At 47.3% G+C, this 14961-nt stretch overlaps 1 pseudogene; it reads left to right on the top strand.

The window, feature by feature from the left end:
- Nucleotides 1–2277: 2277 nt before the first annotated feature.
- LOC123157717 (uncharacterized) lies at nt 2278–4408 on the top strand (annotated as a pseudogene).
- The last annotated feature ends 10553 nt before the right edge of the window (nt 4409–14961 follow it).

Genomic DNA, 14961 nt, shown 5'->3' with positions numbered 1-14961 from the left:
CCTTGTTGATCTTCTAAGTTTGGCGTGCTGGACTAATTTGGTGGTGAAATCGATCAAGAACTGTGTTGATTGTCTTAAGCCTTTTTATCTTTTCCCGTCCTTGATCTGTATTGCTTTAAGCTTTCTGTAAAAGGCTGGTCATTCATGCCAACTCTCTGAAAATTTGACTGGTCTCCTCGAGTTTGACGTCATGGAGTTGGTGAACTGGCAGTTACAGGTTTTGATGATTTTTGCTTGCTGTTCCGTGAATTTTTTGTGCTTATCCTTGAAAAAAAATTGTGGATTTTTTGCTTGTCTGATCTCCTCGAATTTTGTGTGCTTATCCTTGAGTTTAACTTTTTTTAAGAAATGTAATTGTTCCAGTTTGTAGTTGTAGGGTTTTTGCGTGAACAGTCACATGGGAATGGGATTTGTTTGTAGTTGTAGTTGTAGGGTTTTGTGCTTCGTTGATTTACTCGAGTGTAATGTGATAGAACTGATTTGGTCGTTCCCTGAATGTTTTGTGTTTATCCTATTTGTTTATTTCTTGATATTATCACCTGTACTCTCGGGAAGGTGTTGCGCAATCCAGGCCATCTGTTTGGTTTTAAAAGGACACAAAATGCGGTCCAACACGCGAGTAAATGAACAAACGTTCGTTTTTTGTCCCGCTTTCCACTCATTCTCGGTCAAATTTGGGTTGTGTTTGCGTCGAAACGGACATGCACGGACGGGTGGGACGCGTGCCCTTGTCCTCCCCTGGCCCGCCCGTTGGTGACACAAACGCTTGTTTTTCTATTCCCCTTCCCTTCGCCCCTACGTCGCCGCCATTTTTCTCGGCCACCTCGCTGTCCAGCCCGGCCGCCCTCGCCCCAAACCCCTGCCATAGCTGTCGCCATTTTCTCGGCCACCTCATTGTCTAGCCCGACCGCCGGATTTGAGTGCCTCCGGCCACAGGAGGCTACGCCTTGCCATGGGTTAGTCGGGTACCGGACCACGCAGCCCCGGCAACTGCCGCATGCTGATATTGACTCCGCCTCTAGCCGCTCAGATCATTATCGTCGGAGGTTCACCGGCAAATAGACGCCCGGCCCTTGTCCGGACTAGGTGCTGGCCCTGCGGCTCGTCGACTCACCGTTGCCACTCATAAAATGCGGACTGCCCAGGGCAAGTCATGCGCCGCGTATCTACAACGTCAGAACATCCCAGATGGGTGTTTATCAAGTGCAAAAATGATGGGGTATATGTTTGTTTTGCTTCGGTTGTGCTTTCGGATTCTGCGCATTTTCGATAGCTCTATGCTTATAGTAAAAATTTGTATGTAGGATGGATGCAAGTTTTTGGTATTGGGAAAAAGAATACATCGATCTATTGATAGAACGAAATTGATAGATGCTCATGCACTCGTTGCTAGAATAGAAACTAGGGATGAGACTATATGTGAAGCAACGTCTATTTCTTTAGAATCGAACAAGAAAGAAGTATGCAAAATCGAGAAGCCGGAGATCAACAATGAAGACATCAAGAGGATACTAATCCAACTTGTGGGAGCAGTTATGAAAGTTGGATATCTTTTAACATGTCTAATTTTGGCTCTAGTTTGTTTGGTCTTGCTCATCTAGTCAAGAATTTGTGAATGTACTTCAATGTATGACAATATCGTTGATAAAATAATAAAAGAAATGCGGCCAAAAAATGTATATATACAGATATACTAGTTGGCCGTGGCGGACCAGATGTGTACGCGCGTTGGGTGCACGACCAGCGCATCCATGAAACCGCCCGACGCTGCTTCATTTCCTTATCCAAACGAACGAAATCCGGAAAAAATAGATGTTCACTTGGGTCGTGCATTGGAGTTGGCCTAACACCATCAAAAAATTCTCCAAGTGGAAACAATGAATCGGGGACCGATTCCTAGGGATGTTCAACCACACAAAATTCGCCTCGGCTGCCTTGGAGCATGAGATCGGTGGCCTTGCACCACCCACATAAACCACCACAATGAGCCGAAGCCCACGCTCCATGTCCAATCCATCAACGATGAGTGATGGAGGATATATGTCTCACTCCGGCCTGCGAGTGAAGATTGCCAAGTCCGCGTGAGAGGGATCTTGGGCGCAACTGGGGAGGACAACCGGGGCACCGCTAGCCATCTTCGCTAACGCTGGCCAACGGATCTCCCCCTTAGTCCAACTCCAACGCATGATCTTATCCTGTCCAGATGCGTCCGTTTGCGGTAAAACGGACAAACCAGACAGCTCAGCGTGCAGGCGCAAACGGACTTTTGTCCGTTTTATGTCCGCTTTCGACCCATCCTTGGTTCAAGTTTGGGCCGTTTTGGGGGTGAAACGGACATCGCGCGGACGGGCGGGACGCACGCGCTTGTCCTCCCCTGGGCCGCCCGTCGGTGGCACAAAGCGCCACCCCGGCGCCCTATTTCGCGCCATTTCCCCTCAAACCGTCCCACGCCCCGCCCACCACCCTCCCCGTCTATGGCCGACGCCCCAACGAATTCCGGCGGCCAGGCCGTCGACGCGCTCGGAAAGGTGAAGAAGAAGGCGGTCAAGGGTCCGAGGAAGCCGCGGTCGGAATGCACGCCAGCGGAGCTCATAAAGTTGGACGCGGAATCGGCTAAGAGGAGGAACCGGAGGGCGGTCGTCAAGGGCAAGAACGCCGCGGCCAAGTTCGCAGCCGAGCGCGATGCGGTGGAGGCTGCGCGGCGCAGGCCGAGGTCGACGAGGAGGATATCGTCAACAAAGCGCACGCGCTTCTCATGCTTGGGATTTGTCGTCCGGCGGGTTTCTGTGCAGCGGTCATCGGCCCGGCGAGCACAGGCTCGTCAGTCGCCAGGCCTCCGCATTGCCCCTCGCTGACGTCGCAGACCATGCCTTTGTCGCCCGGTTTTCCTCCGCCGAGGCACGATGGACAGACCCGTTTTTCGGGGTCGCCGGACGTTGGCATGATCGCGCCGTCCACCCCGCGCCCCTCGGTCGTCATCGACCTCAACGTCACGCCGATGTCCAGCAGCAGCGGCCGACCGGCCGTCGAGATGCAAAGAAAGCAAGCACGACCGCCGTCTACGGACACCATGTCGTCGCCCCGCGTCCTGTTCGACAAAATGCCAACACCAACACCAACGATCGACGACCCCTTCTACAACCAGTTCATGGAGAATGTCATCTTTGAGGGTGGGCATGGCTGTGCCTACGATCCCGACGAGACCCAAAGTCGGGATGGCCGCGCCCAGTACATTGCCGATGAAGAGGCCCACGACCATGCTGAGTACGACCATGGTGATTTGTGGCATGAAGATGATGACATTTATTGCGAAGGTGATGGTGATGGAGAAGAAGGCATTGATATTGGGGGCGAGCTATTGTTCATCGACAAGCTCACTCAAAGAGCGGAAGCACAAAAGAGAAAGAAGAGCATTCGTACGGGTTCATACTCACAAGAAGAGGACAAGTTGATTAGCCAAAGTTGGATGGAGATTAGTCAAGATACAAGGACCGATGCGCAATAAAAGGGACTTGTTTTTTGGACAAGAGTTCACAAGACATTCCATCAAAAAAAGTTGTTTGCGCCCTACCAATTTACGAGCGACCGTGGCATCACCTCGATTCAAAAGAGGTGGTTGTTCATCCAATAAGAATGCAACAAGTATTGTGCCGCACTTGAGAGCGTTGAAGCACGAACCGTGAGTGGTCTCGGCACTGGGGACATGGTATGCTCTCCTCATCCTAGTTCTTTCGTTGCTACGGCCACGAGACTTCGGCCTTCTATATGTTTGCATGTTCAATTGTTGTTGGTCGTGTAGGCATTTCAATCTTTGGAAGCATTAAAGTCCCGGCACAATGACAAGCTCTTCACTCTTACACATTGTTGGACGATCGTCAACAATTGCCCCAAGTTCAAAGATCAATACCGTGAACTTCAAAGGAAGAGAGGCAAGAAGACGGCCGCGTTGTCCGGAGGTGGAGATGGTTAGGCGTTGAAGAGGCCGAGGGGCAAGACCAACTCCAAGGTGCACGACATACGTGATGCGTCATCCATGGCCTATCATGAGACTTTGCATGATATGATGTCTCAAAAGGATGTGAGGGACGAGAAAAAGCGACAAAGCAAGGACGAGCAAATGAAGTAATACCTAGAGCTTCAAAGGAAAAAGCTTGAGATGGAGGAGGCGGCCAAGAAGAGGAAGATCGACATGAAGGAGGCGTCCCTGCAAAGGCAGCTCGACATCGAGGCCTCCAATGTCACATCTAGGCAGAGGCAGCTCGACATTGAGGCCACCAACGCTGCAACCAAAGCAAAGGAGGTGGCCCTAGAGATCATGAGCATGGACTTGAGCAAGATGAGCGAGAAGACGAGGAGCTGGTTCGAGGCCAGGCGGAAGGAGATGTTTGATGCCGACGGCCTGAACTAGGTCGTCTGTTAGGCCATGGCCGTTCTTTTGGAGCCTGGCATGGGTGCCGACCGCTGGGCCAATGGTTGTGTGCCGGCGAGAAACCTATCATTTTGGGGGCTGGCTGTGTTGCCGGCGACAAAACTATTCATTTTTTTGTAGGCTGGCTCTGTTGTCGGTGTTGGGAAACGTGGTAATTTCAAAAAAAATCCTATGATCAAGCAAGATCTATCTAGGTGATGCGTAGCAACGGGGGGAGAGTGTGTCCATGTACCCTCGTAGACCGAAAGCGGAAGCGTTAAGTAACGCGGTTGATGTAGTCGAACGTCTTCGCGATCCAACCGATCAAGTACCGAACGCACGACACCTCCGCGATCTGCACACGTTCAGCTCGGTGGCATCCCTCAAACTCTAGATCCAGTTACGGCCGAGGAAGAGTTCCGTCAGCATGATGGCGTGGTGACGGTGATGATGAAGTTACCTACGCAGGGCTTCACCTAAGCACTACGACGATATGACCGAGGTGGAAAACTGTGGAGGGGGCACCGCACACGGCTAAAAAATCAACTTGTGTGTCTATGGAGTGCCCTCCTCCCCTGTATATAAAGGAGGAGAGGGGAGGCCGGCCGACCCTCCTTGGCGCGCCCCCAAGAGGGGAATCCTACTAGGACTCCAAGTCCTAGTAGGTTTCCACCAAAAGGGAGAGATGGGGAAGGAAGGAGAGGGAAAGGGAGAAGGAAAGCCCCCCCTCTTCGTAGTCCAATTCGGACTCAAGGGGGAGGGGGCGTGCGGCCTGCCCTGGCCGCCCCTCTCTCTCTCAACTAAGGCCCATCAAGGCCCATTAGTTCCCCCGGGGGGGTCCGATAACCCTCCGGCACTCCAGTTTTATCCGAAACTTCTCTGAAACACTTCCGGTGTCCGAATATAGTCGTCCAATATATCAGCCTTTATGTCTCGACCATTTCGAGACTCCTCGTCATGTCCGTGATCTCATCCAGGACTCCAACAACCTTCGGTACATCAAATCACATAAACTCATAATACAAATCATCATCGAACGTTAAGCATGCGGACCCTACGGGTTCGAGAACTATGTAGACATGACCGAGACACGTCTCCGGTCAATAACCAATAGCGGAACCTGGATTTTCATATTGGTTCCTACATATTCTACGAAGATCTTTATCGGTCAAACCGCATAACAACATACATTGTTCCCTTTGTCATCGGTATGTTACTTGCCAGAGATTCGATCGTCGGTATCATCATACCTATCGTGGTCCTAAGACTGACAGTACAAAGGGGGGTAGGTATGGAGAGGCAAGATCTTAGCTATGGTGAAGGTGTACACACAAGATTTACGAGTTCAGGCCCTTCACGGAGGAAGTAATAGCCCTATGTCTCAGTGCCCGGAGGCGGTCGACTGGATTATATGTGTGTGGTGTTACAGGGAGTGAACCCTTGTGCCAGAGGAGGGGGGTGGCTTATATAGAGTGCACCAGGACCCCAACCATCCTCCATTACAAGGGGTTCAATGTACGTAAAGACAGGGCGTTACTGGTAACGCTAACTATAAGTGATATTAATGACCTTTAAGACTCCGGAGCGAATGCCTGACCGTTGCAGTGCTGAGTGACTCCTGGTCTTCAGTAGGTCAAATGGTTCCTTGTATGGTCGAGTGACATCAGGTAAGAAGGGTACCTGAGTGATATGATTGGTCGAGTGGATTGCACTCAACACCTTTGACTGGGGGTTCTTTGTCGTCTCTTGGACTTCTTTGCTTCTAGGGTAGTGACCTTGGGTAGGGCGTATAGGTCAGGCCTATGACCCTACCCCGGGTCTGTATCCTCATTAGTAGCCCCCGAATGGATTAAGGTCTGAGTGGAAAGTAGGTTGAAGTTGAACTTGCTCTGAGCTTTGCGCCTCGCGAGTGTTTCACGCAGGATGGAGGACTCCTGTTGAAACTTCAGCTTTGATTCAGTCGCCTTGATCGATTCAAAAAATCGTCGAGTGAACTTGTGACATCATCTGTCGAGTATTGCTTTGGGGCGCAGAATCTTTGGCGCGATTGATTGCAGTGTATCCTGGATTTCACGGGATTCGAAATTTCAAGGAAGCGCGCGGGACGGAGCACGCCGAAGTAAGCGGGGTGGATAAACAGGAGCGCCTCGATCTCCGCGCCACCTTTTTTGCCACATATGACGCGCGTGACTATTGCGGGATTTGACAGGATCGTCTGGTCCCACGCGTCAGCCACTCGAAAGCGGCCCTTTATAAGGCGACGGAGCCGAGGCGTCTGTACTGTGCGCGTCTGTTTTCTCTCTTCCTCCTCCGCTTCTCCACCGCATTCGGCTCCTCCGCTCTCGACACCGCTGCTCCGCCACTATGGTGAAGGACAAGACAGCGGCACTGGAACGCGCGAAGAAGGCGACGGGGGCGGCGAAGGGCAAGAAGCAGAATCGCGGGTCGTCGTCGCGCTCGGGGCTGCTGCCAGGTTGGATCCAAGGTGATTGGATCCGGTCTTCGCTCCGGTAGGAAGATTTGGACGAGCCGGTGAAGTCCGGGCTGATCCCCAAGGGTGCAGCAAGGCTGCCTGAGGGAGAGTCGGAGCCGCAACCTCGACCGGGTGAGTGTGTACTGCTCGCTACCCACGTCGACCGGGCCTTCTCACTTCCTCTGCACCCTTCTTTCGGGGATTCTTGAATTTCTTCGGTGCCCAACTCCATCACTTTTCTCCCAATACCATCACATACCTTACTGCCTTCGTGTCTATGTGCGAAAACTTTCTTGGGTTTTGACCGCACTGGGGTCTTTTCAAGCATATTTTCACCATCCGTTCTCAGTCGGTAAAGAAAGCAAATACGAGCGACGAGAAACCCTATGTCAATCAGATGTGTGGGGGTTTGGGTATCGAAAAATGGTAAAGGAGCTCTTTCCCTTCCATGACTCTCTGTGAATCGGTTAGAGGCTGGCAGTCGACCTAGTTCTACTGCCAAGACCTCGCAACCCCAGGTCAGTCGACCGGACTTCCCCACTTCACCTTTGACCGTGTCCAGACTCCTTCCTTACTGAAAGTGACTGCTACTGAGAACATGGAGACAAACATGCTAGTTGATAGGGTGGTCCAACTGATCAACAAGGGTGTCACTGGTATGGATCTGCCGGAAGTATTTCTCAGTCGACGCATCCAGCCCCTCCAGGCTCGTGACCATCCCATGTGGATGTACTCTGCAGCTGACGACACTGCTTGGGTTCATCCATAGGAAGTGCCAGCCAAGACCGTGTCCATGTGGTTGAAGAGCATTACAGGCAATAAGGACAACCCCAGAGGAGCCAGGAGAGTCTTCCCCTTCAGTGATGAGAATCAGCCCGACAAGGTGTGTTCTTCATTACGACTGTTTTTTGCATATACATTCCGACTGCTCTTGAGCTCGACTGACTTTCACTCGACTTCTTGTCTTGTAGGTTTTTACGGACATGTATTCGATGCCCAATGGTGAACAAGTTCTGAAGCAAAGCCAGGAGGGAGAGGCCAGTGCGGAGGAGAGCAGTGAGTGGGAATCTTCAGATGATGATGATGAGGAGGAGAGCAAGGAGTCAAATGACGAGGAGGCGGTCGATGATGTCTACTACACAACCTTCTTCTTGTAGATGTTGTTGGGCCTACAAGTGCACAGGTTTGTAGGACAGTAGCAAATTTCCCTCAAGTGGATGACCTAAGGTTTATCAATCTGTGGGAGGCGTAGGATGAAGATGGTCTCTCTCAAATAACCCTGCAACCAAATAACAAAGAGTCTCTTGTGTCCCCAACACACCCAATACAATGGTAAATTGAATAGGTGCACTAGTTCGGCGAAGAGATGGTGATACAAGTGCAATATGGATGGTAGATATAGGTATTTGTAATCTGAAAATATAAAAACAGCAAGGTAACTAATGATAAAAGTGAGCGTAAACGGTATTGCAATGCTAGGAAACAAGGCCTAGGATTCATACTTTCACTAGTGCAAGTTCTCTCAACAATAATAACATAGATAGATCATATAACAATCCCTCAACATGCAACAAAGAGTCACTCCAAAGCCACTAATAGCGGAGAACAAACGAAGAGATTATGGTAGGGTACGAAACCACCTCAAAGTTATTCTTTCGGGTCAATCTATTCAAGAGTTCATACTAGAATAACACCTTAAGACACAAATCAACCAAAACCCTAATGTCACCTAGATACTCCATTGTCACCTCAAGTATCCGTGGGCATGATTATACGATATGCATCACACAATCTCAAATTCATCCAACCAACACAAAGTACTTCAAAGAGTGCCCCAAAGTTTCTACCGGAGAGTCAAGAAAATGTGTGCCAACCCCTATGCATAGGTTCATGGGCAGAACCCGCAAGTTTGTCACCAAAACATACATCAAGTGGCACGTGATATCCCATTGTCACCACAGATAAACACGGCAAGACATACATCAAGTGTTCTCAAATAAAGACTCAATCCGATAAGATAACTTCACGTGGGAAACTCAATTCATCACAAGAGAGTATAGGGGGGAGAAACATCATAAGATCTAACTACAATAGCAAAGCTCGCGATATATCAAGATCGTGCCATAGAGAGAACGCGCGCGAGAGAGAGATCAAACACATAGCTACTGGTACATACCCTCAGCCCCGAGGGTGAACTACTCCCTCCTCGTCATGGATAGCGCCGGGGTGATGTAGATGGCCACCGGTGATGGATTCCCCCTCTGGCAGGGTGCCGGAACGGGATCCCGAGAGGTTTTTGGTGGCTACAGAGGCTTGTGGCGGCGGAACTCCCGATCTATATTGATATTCGATGGTTTTAGGGTACGTAGGGTTATATAGGCGAAAGAAGTCGGTCGGGGGGTGCTCGAGGGGTCCATGAGACAGGGGGCGCGTCCTGTAGGGGGGGGGCTCCTATCTGGTGGCCTCCTCGAGGATCTTCTGATGTGGACTCCAAGTCTCCAGGATGATATTCTTCCCAAAAATAACGATGCCGAAGGTTTCATTCTGTTTGGACTCCGTTTGGTATTCCTTTTCTTCGAAATACTGAAACAGGCAATAAAAAAACAATATGGGCTGGGCCTCCGGTTAATAGGTTAGTCCCAAAAATGATATAAATGTGTAAAATAAAGCCCATAAACATCCAAAAGGGGTAATATAATAGCATGGAACAATAAAAAATTATAGATACGTTGGAGACGTATCAAGCATCCCCAAGCTTAATTCCTGCTCGTCCTCGAGTAGGTAAATGATAAAAAAGAAATTTTTGATGTGGAATGCTACCTAGCATAATTCTCAATGTAATTTTATTTATTGTGGCATGAATGTTCAGATCCAAGTGATACAAAATAAAAGTTCATATTAACATGAAAATGGTGATACTTCAAGCATACTAATCAAAGTAATCATGTCTTCTCAAAATAACATGGACAAAGAAAGTTATCCCTACAAAATCATATAGTATGGCTGTCGCTCTATCTTCATCACACAAAGTATTTAATCATGAACAACCCCAATGACAAGCCAAGCAATTGTTTCACACTTTAGTAATTTCAAACTTTTTCAACTTTCAGGCAATACATGAGCATGAGCCATGGACACACTACTAGGGAAAAGCCTATACACAGAATCTTATCAGCAGCGCGCTTCAAAATAACTCGCTGCTGCTAACTAGCAGTAGCGCACCCAGACGAAATTCGCTGCTGAAACAAATATAGCAGTAGCGCGTCCTCCCAAAGACGCGCTGCTGCTATTATTCCCACGAGGCCGCCGCGAGGCTAGTTATAGCAGCAACGCGTTATAGCGAGGCGCGCTACTGCTACGTAGCATAGTAGCAGCGCATTTCTCAGATAAGCGCTACTGCTAAGTTTCCTACAAAAATTTAGTCCCACCTCGCTCCGTGAAGAGAGTTTCTACCACCTTAAATATGTTACTTCTCAAACTTTGACAAGCACTTGATCTTCATTGAACTCTATGTGTAGAATTTGTGGCTGCAATATGAGTCTTCACCTGTTCCTAAACCGGTGAGGACTCATATTGACAAATCAGATTGTACACAAAAAGATCGTTGATGATCAATGTATTTTTGATATATTAAAGAAAGTCTATTTTTACGTAGCAGTAGCGCTTTATTGTGAAAGGCCCTGCTGCTAGATAGCTTAGCAGTAGCTTTTTTCCTAAAGCGCGCTACTGCTAAGCCATTCATCTCCCCATCTCCTTTATCCGATCCACTCACACAGCCACTCAATCCTTTCTGTCTGCGCCGCGCGCCGGTCCACCCCCGTCGCCCCTCCTCCGTCTGCCCGCGCGCCGTCACCTCCTCCTCCTCCTTGGTGGACTCGGTACCGGCCTCCTCCTCCGTCCTCCCTCTCCACTCGCCGCTGGCCGGCCCCTCCTCGCTCCGCCTTCCTCCTCCGTCCTCCCTCAACTGGCCGCGCCGGCCGGCCCCTCGCTCCGCCTTCCTCCTCCGTCCTCCCTCAACTGGCCGCGCCGGTCGGCCCCTCCTCGCTCCGCCTTCCTCCTCCATCCTACTCTCTTATCCCTCCTCGAGTGGCCCCTCCTTCTCCCTCCTGCTCATATGCAACATTTTGATTTAGTTGATATAATTTAGTTGATTTAGTAGGCTAGTTGATTTACTTGACTTAGAACATTTTGATTTAGTTGATTTAGTAGGCTAATTCATTTAGTTGATTTAGTTGACTTAGAACATTTTGATTTAGTTGATTTAGTAGGCTAGTTCATTTAGTTGATTTAGAACATTTTGATTTAGTTGATTTAGTAGGCTAGTTGATTTAGTTGACTTAGAACATTTTGATTTAGTTGATTTAGTAGGCTAGTTCATATGCAACATTTTTATTTAGTTGATATGATTTAGTTGATTTAGTAGGCTAGTTGATTTAGTTCACTTAGAACATTTTGATTTAGTTGATCGTTAATCCTTTGCTCATATTGCTTTAGGAAAAATGGCGCCACCACCACCACCACTATGTCGACTGTGCAAGTCAAGATGCGCCAGCAGCCTTGCAACTGGCAAGCTGTTCGGCATCTACTTCCAGCCGAGTTTTCGTCATGCGGCGGTAAGAAATTAGATGAAATGTAATAACTATTTTATTTTTAGTGTTGGCATTACTGCATTGTGTCATTTTGCTTATTTTACACAGATCGTTCCCATGCAATGTGAGGTTGAAATTCAACAAGCTGACAGGAGACACTGTGACATTTGAGGCTCCTGTGGGGCCGTACACTATGGAGGTCGAGAAAGGACGCAATATGTCACAGATTGGAGGAGATGGATGGGCCCGTTTCATCGCTCGCATGCGTCTTACTGGTGGTGAGTTGATCAGCTTCTCCTTCCAAGCAGAAAGACCCAAGCTAGCTGTCATTTATCTCAACCTGGTGGAAGATGATGAAGATGACAAGATGATGAAGATGATGAAGATAATGAGGACCCACTCGATGAAGATGATGAGGACCCACTTCATGAAGCCATCGTAGCTCAAAGAACAAGGCTGAGTGAGGAGGAGGTGTCCAACCTGTGGGACATAATTCCGCCACGTGCTGACTTTGTCGGGGTGCCATTCGTGACCCGCTTGACAAATACCATGGTTGATCGACATGATATGGTATGTTACACTTACAAATGCAAATTATCCGATGAATTACTTAGTGTACAGTCCAATGATATGGTATGTTGTGTGGAATCTAGTCGATGATATGTTTTAGTGTAGAGTTCGATCACATGCTTATTAGTGTAGAATCTAAGGAAACTATTAATAGTGTAGATAATCCATATGTACTTATTTGCGAGGCTATTTATTAATTGATATGTTTTTCTTATTCAAAAATTGGCAAAGAGCATATCTGTGAGTTATGGTATCGAGCCTGATGAAGAAGGCTTAGCTGGACTACGCCTTACTGCAAGGGGCTCCATCACAACCTGTACTTACCACGTGGACACGGACGGTCGCACACACTTAAACTCGGTTGGGTGGAAGAAATTCCTCGATGGCAAGAATCTTCGTGTTGGACAGGCCATCCTAATTACTATTAGGAACACCAACCGCCCAGGCTTGAGGATGATGATTGTCTTCGATATCATCTAGAACTACATATGTGTGTGTGTGGCTATATCATCTAGAACTACATATGATGATCGTCGTCGATATCATCTAGAACTACATATGATGATGGCCGTTGATATGACCTTGTACTGCTTGAGGATGCATCTTGACTATGCATGAAATTGTTATCTAGTACTCCCTTCGTTCCAAATTACTCGTCGTGGTTTGAACTAAAACCACGAAGAGTAATTTGTAACGAAGGGAGTACTACCTAGTAATGGTTTATGAATTTGATATGTACTAGCAGTACCTAGTATCTAGTATCTGAAAGGGAAACTGAAAGGGAAAGGGGTAATGGAAAATGATGAAAGATATAGCAGTAGTGAGGGATGGGGAAATCGCTACAGCTAGTTAATAGTAGCGCATTCCTAAAAAGCGCTGCTGATATCGTCAACAGTAGTAGCGGGGTTAGGGCCGCACTACTACTATGAGTTAGCTGTAGCGCCTTATTAGTAGCGCGGCCACCCGCGCTGCTGCTAGCCTCAAAACCCGCGCTACTACTAGGGTTTTCCCTAGTAGTGACATATCACTATATGTGGAATAGAATGGTGGTTGTGGAGAAACAAAAAGGAGAAGATAGTCTCACATCAACTAGGCGTATCAACGGGCTATGGAGATGCCCATTAATAGATATCAATGTGAGTGAGTAGGGATTGCCATGCAACGGATGCACTAGAGCTACAAATATATGAAAGTTCAACAAAAGAAACTAAGTGGGTGTGCATCCAACTTGCTTGCTCACGAAGACCTAGGGAATTTTGAGGAAGCCCATCATTGGAATATACAAGCCAAGTTCTATAATGAAAAATTCCCACTAGTATATGAAAGTGACAACATATGAGACTCTCTATCATGAAGATCATGGTGCTACTTTGAAGCACAAGTGTGGAAAAGAGATAGTAGCATTGTCCCTTCTCTCTTTTTCTCTCATTTTATTTTACTTATTTTATTTTTTCTCTTTTTTTTTCTTTTTTTCTTTGGCCTTTTTTGGCCTTTCTCTTTTTTTTCTTTTTTTTCTTTTTGTAAAGTCCGAAGTCTCATCCCGACTTGTGGGGGAATCATAGTCTCCATCATCCTTTCTTCACTGGGACAATGCTTTAAGAATGAAGATTATCACACTTTTATGGATTTACAACTCAAGAATTACAACTCAAAGCTAGAACAAGATATGACTCTATATGAATGCCTCCGGCGGTGTACCGGGATATGCAATGAATCAAGAGCGACATGTATGAAGATTATGAAGGTGGCCTTGCCACAAATACGATGTCAACTACATGATCATGCAAAGAGCAATATGACAAAAGTAATGCGTGTCATATGAACGGAACGGTGGAAAGTTGCATGGCAATATATCTCAGAATGGCTATGGAAATGCCATGATATGTAGGTATGGTGGCTGTTTTGAGGAAGGTAAATAGTGGGTGTATGGTACCGGCGAAAGTTGCGCGGCACAAGAGAGGCTAGCAATGGTGGAAGGGTGAGGTGCGTATAATCCATGGACTCAACATTAGTCAAAAGAACTCATGTACTTGTTGCAAAAATCTAGAAGTCATCAAAAACCAAAGCACTACATGCATGCTCCTAGCGGGATAGATTGGTAGGAAAAGACCATCACTCATCCCCGACCGCCACTCATAAGGGAGACAATCAATAAATAAAATTGTGCTCCAACTTCATCACAAAGCGGTTCACCATACGTGCATGCTACGGGAATCACAAACCCCAACACAAGTATTTTTCATAATCACCTCAACTAGCATGACTCTAATATCACTACCTCCATATCTCAAAACAATTATCAAGCATCAAATTGATCATAGCATCCAATTCACTTTCTATGATAGTTTTTATTATACCCAACTTGGATGCTCATCATTCCAGGACCAACTTTGTAACCATAGCAAATACCATGCTGTTCTAAAAGACTCTCAAAATAATATAAGTGAAGCATGAGATTCTAGCAATTTCTACAAAATATAACCACCGCCGTGCTCTAAAAGATATAAGTGAAGCACTAGAGCAAATGACAAACTACTCCGAGAAATATAACTGAAGATCAATGAGTAGTCGAATAATTGTGCAACTATGAGAAGACTCTCTAACATTTGAGAATTTCAGATCTTGTTATTGTATTCAAACAGCAAGCAAAATATAAAATGACATTGCAAGGTTAGCACAACTCAAGTGAAGAAGCAAAAACTTAGGCTCAACCGATACTAACCGATAGTTGTTGAAGAAGAAAGGTGGGATGCCTACCGGGGCATCCCCAAGCTTAGATGCTTGAGACTTCTTGAAATATTATCTTGGTGTGCCTTGGGCATCCCCAATCTTGAACTTTTGTGTCTCCTTAATTCCTCTCATACCATGGTTTCTCTTCTTTTTATCAAAAAGCTTCATTCACACCAAACTCAACAAGAACT

The sequence above is a fragment of the Triticum aestivum genome, chromosome 7B, assembly GCF_018294505.1.
Source record: "Triticum aestivum cultivar Chinese Spring chromosome 7B, IWGSC CS RefSeq v2.1, whole genome shotgun sequence".
Classification (NCBI taxonomy): domain Eukaryota; kingdom Viridiplantae; phylum Streptophyta; class Magnoliopsida; order Poales; family Poaceae; genus Triticum; species Triticum aestivum.
This window is presented reverse-complemented; position numbering and strand designations above follow the sequence as displayed.